This window comes from Neophocaena asiaeorientalis, unplaced genomic scaffold, assembly GCF_003031525.2.
Source record: "Neophocaena asiaeorientalis asiaeorientalis breed wild unplaced genomic scaffold, Neophocaena_asiaeorientalis_V1.1 scaffold86, whole genome shotgun sequence".
Lineage (NCBI taxonomy): Eukaryota > Metazoa > Chordata > Mammalia > Artiodactyla > Phocoenidae > Neophocaena > Neophocaena asiaeorientalis.
In genome coordinates this window covers 2,446,310-2,451,207 of record NW_020175039.1, presented here as the reverse complement: position 1 = coordinate 2,451,207, position 4,898 = coordinate 2,446,310, and the positions used below count along the sequence as shown (strand labels likewise).

Below are 4,898 nucleotides of genomic sequence, written 5' to 3'. Positions count from 1 at the left end.
GAAATTGGGAGACACACACACACACACACACACACACACACACACACACACACACACACACCCTGTGGCCAAGATTTTCTTAATCATGATAATATGTTTGAATACTGGAAGAATTTTAAAATATGTGTTTGAAGACAGACTCTATGGGTCTATAATTGTTTAAAAACAAGATTTTTTTCAAAAAGAAGATAGACCCTATAAAGGAAACAAAAATGATGTTAATACCCCCAGACAATGCCGAAGTAAGTTAATGCCTATATTAGGGTTTGCCAAAAAAAAAAAAAAAGATAAAAGATATGAGGGGTATGGTGGCTGTACTCTTAGTTTATCTGTGTACCTATAAAACTCACAAGCCTACAAATGCAGGCTTTCTGTTAAAAATGTAAATTTGTATGTGACCATACAAGTATTGACTATGAAAGTATAGAAAAACCAATTCCATGTTGCTAGATAAATTCCACACAGCCATTAACTTTCCTTTCTTAGCTATTCTACCCTAACTTACTTATTGTTTGCATGTAATGACATAAAGCCAAGTACATTTAATTCTGTAGTTGTTTCCAGAAATATGCCTACCATCTGATTATAAATTTTTTTTAAATTTACATTTAAGCCTCCTTAAAACTATACTATTTGAATTCTCAATATGATCCTGGAAATTTTTAATGCTGAAAAATCAGTGGTATTTCCTCTCCCTCAATCCTATGTTAGTCAGCCAAGAAGAGTCTCCCATCCTTGTCACAAAGCATTTTGATCAGCTATTTTAAAATAGAATCCAATGGAATTGGATCCAGGATGAGTGGGAAATTGCTCCTCGAATCAAGAGTTTATATTAATATGCGATTGTAGATACAGTAAAGCTGGCCAAATAAAAATACATAAAAATCAAATCACTAAATGGGTTTAAGGAGACAAATATATGGCTAGTTTGTTATTGCCTGTCATGAGTTCTAGTTTGTATTACTGGGGAAGATTCATTTCCCAATCACTGCAGTAAGAAGGCGGACATAAAAACTCAGACTACTTACTTTGATTGAGTTGCTTCACCGCAAAGAGAAGGGGTTCTTTGTTGTTTGGGATTTTTTCAACTTAAAATCCTGCAGCTAAAATTTTAATGCTACGAACTTTGTTATATGCAATATGCAAGGTAAAACTCTTTCTCAGGATTTTTTTTGCAGGAGAAATGTGCACCAAATCAAATTCGAAATGTTACACCATTGTTCTTTATTAAAATACAACTACTTCTTTAAAGAAAAGTGGACATTTCCAGGGCAGAAATTATCTGTTAGTCTCTTCTCAGTTTTTATCAGGAAGGAAGGAAAACAGACATTGAAGATATGAATTCATAAGGCCTTTTACTGCTCAAGTGTCTTCAACAACTATTTTCCATGGTTTTCATAGCTCCCTTTGACAATGGTGAAGCTTCTAACTCATCTCTCTTAAATAAACGTTTTATAACGTTAACGGCCATTTCGATAACTGCTCATTTTCCAGTTACAAACTGGAAAGTACATATGTTCTATTCCTTTGAGACCATCACAGAAATGTGGGGGAAGCTTTCTAAAAGGAGAGACATCCCGATTCCAGCAAAAATTCAACACTGTTGGAGCTCAGCATTTGTCCCAACACTGCAAGATAGAGCTGAAAGCTGAGCTGTGCCACTCTCTACCCAAGACTGGCATGAACGGGGCGAGAAAACCTTTCCCAACGGAGCAGAGGATGGTCCTCTGTTCTCACTTTGGTGTGCATCTTCCAAGAGAGTGGCAACTTCTGAAACTCCTTTTCACTTTCTCTGATCACAGTTCCCCACTGAGGCAGCCAGTGCTTTTTTTTTTTTTTTAACAATAATATCAAATATTTATTTTTTCCAGTCTTATTGAGATATAATTGACATAGCCCGTTACTGAGTCAGTAATTCTGCCTTGGTACTGACATCAGACCCCACTCAGAGTATGACTCTGCTGTCCCCCTGGCAGTCTATGAACACATAGCCTGATATCTAAGGGGGGAAAGTCACTTTAACTCCACATGTAAGTGAAACATGAAATACACATATACATGGAAAATGCAGCAAAGAACTCTCTAGCACTGCATCTGAACCCAGGGCAAGGTAGTCATAATAGATCTGCACTGACTCACACTTCCAGCTTAATCTGTTTCAGGCAGTTGTCCCACACTGCAATGACTCTGACTATTTCAAAGGACATTTGAGCACAGATAGATTATTAACTAATTGGGAGATTATAATACAAAATGTTAGAAAATACCCACTAATGATTCTGACTCTGTATGTCAAGATTCATCTTGTTCAAGAGTGAATAAGGGGACTTGCCTGGTGGCGCAGGGGTTAAGAACCCGCCTGCCAATGCAGGGGACACGGGTTCAAACCCTGGTCCGGGAAGATCCCACATGCCGCGGAGCAACTAAGCCCATGCGCCACAACTACTGAGCCTGCGCTCTAGAGCCCGCGAGCCACAACTACTGAGCCCACGTGCCGCAACTACTGAAGTCCACGTGCCTAGAGCCCGTGCTCTGCAACAAGAGAAACCACGGCAGTGAGAAGCCCGCGCACCGCGACGAAGAGTAGCCCCCGCTCGCCGCAACTAGAGAAAGCCCGTGCACAGCAGAGAAGACCCAATGCAGCCAAAAATAAATACATAAAATAAATAAATTTATATTTAAAAAGAGTGAATAAGAGTAAAATAAAATAAAAATAAAACCCCAAGCACAGTTATTTAGTAGTGAAATGAACACAGAGAAAGGGATTCAGAAAATCCCGCACACAGGCAGATCTATGGTGCTCAGTTGAATATTCAAAACTGAATCTGGCATAAATTTCACAACCTCAGAGTGACTTGTTGGAATTTGCAAATTAAGCACAGAGATGGTATTTCCAAAAGAGTCTTTGCATGCATTTTAGCTCTCATAATAAAAGAAAAATCTATCCAAATATATTGAACTCTTAAACAAAACAAAAAAAGCCTAACAGTTCATCGAAAAATCAACAGCCAAAAAGTCATAAAATTATTCAAAGAAATATTTTTCTTAGCATTCAACAGCAGTGCTGAATATGAATTGGTAAGCTGTGCTGTTACCTCAAATTCTCATGACTCTAGAAAGTGTAACCTACAGGAGAAATAAATCCTTGTGTGTGTGTGCAACTGGGTATAGTTTACTGCCAACATAACTCATAGTGACCGACTTATAAATAAACTTTAACTATACACACAAACAAACACATATCTGCTCCTACATTGTAGGAGGTTTAAAAATATACATGGGACTCATCTAACCATCCATAAACACAAAAATCGTGAAAACATATGTAGAGAAATGCAGTCAATCTAACTCCCAGTTTCCTGTGTTTTTAATTGTTCTCCAGCTAGTTTTACACAAAACTCTGACATCTTGCCTTTACGTCATTCCAGCTTGGCAGGTAACTTCAGTAAAACTTCCATATTTAGAAATTTAGTGACATTCAGGATCTTAGCTTCCATGCCTCTCGTCACCTCCCCCAAACGAGAACTTATTTGATGATAAGTTCACCATCTTAGCCTAAGTTCTAAACAAGAAATCACCATAGGATAATTAAAAACACCCCATGAATCTCTTCTCGGCAAACCTAGGACACGTAACTGGTTTCGGTTCCTATTTCTTAAAGAGAATTCAGTCAATCCTCCTTAGAGGTTTCAGAGGAAAAGAAGGATTTTCCAAGACAGATAAGTTGAAATGATCCCGCTTTGATCTCAGTGGTTAAGAATCCCTCACAATAGAAGATGGCCACTGAGAGGCCGGGATCCCGGCCTTTTAATGCGTAACAATGGTATCAACAAACAGCTACTTAATCAATATTTGGCCAGAGCTGCTGAAAACTTCCTTTTCAGATTTTAATTCCTAGTTGTAAAACAACCCCAGAGCAGCCAGTGAGATAAGGCATTAAACTGACTGCTTAATTGCCTTTTACTGTCTTGTTAGTTATATATGTACATTCTTAATGGTTCTTTAATCTTTATTTACCCACATAAATAAGTTACCTGCCATAGGACTCCACCGACCTGAACCAACCTTCTCTGCCCCATCCCTGGCCAAACTCTCACCGTTTATTGCTGCTGTTGAGGCTTTTAATATTCATTGGCTACTTATTTACGTACGATGTGAGCATATAACCTCATAGTTAGGAAGGAATTTTTTTCCCCTTAAAATATATGTATTCATGAATGTTGAACCTGAGTTCGGTGGCAACGCTCGTATTCACCTGATTAATTTCCGCATATTCCACTCCCTGAACTGACGCGCACTTACTGGTTCCACCTCACCGCGCCGATGGCTTTTACTGCACAGCCCTGAGGACTCTTAAATGACCCTTCAGTAATTATTACCCACGTGAAGCCCCTACGTCCCCGTTCCGGTGCTATCAACAAGCAAATCAAACTTCAAAATAAACATACAATTTCAAGCATTAGTTAGAAAATCTGCATGTTTTCAATAAGGCTAGAAAGTGAGCCTATAGCAGTCAACCAAACAGAACAAACCCTCGAAAAATAAAACCACGATCCGAACTCGGGTCTTTCCTTTCAAATCGGGCCAACAGGAAAGTCGTTACCGTTATCTCCTTGAAAAGAACACAGCGAGGTGTTTTAATTCAAGTTTTGATATTTCCAATACATTTCCAAACGGGTGATATTTCCTTGTTGAGTATTGTAAGGGCTTCAGAAAACATGAAATTTACCCCAAAGACCAGAGACGACATTGGGGTCAAATTCATGATTCTGACAAATGGACTCGGAGAGTGGGCCGTCCACTTTAATAAAGGTTCCGATGCCACAAACCTAAGATCTTATAGCCCGTGATTTTAATCTGTGGGAAAGCTCCTCCCTCCCCCGCCCCCGCCTGTTCCC

At 39.0% G+C, this 4,898-nt stretch overlaps 1 protein-coding gene across 3 annotated transcripts in view; it reads right to left on the bottom strand.

Annotated features, from left to right (window-relative positions):
* Window positions 1-4,898, bottom strand: part of PAX3 (paired box 3) — a 98,533-nt gene that overhangs the window by 84,742 nt on the left and 8,893 nt on the right. The gene's annotated exons all lie outside the window — the stretch shown is intronic.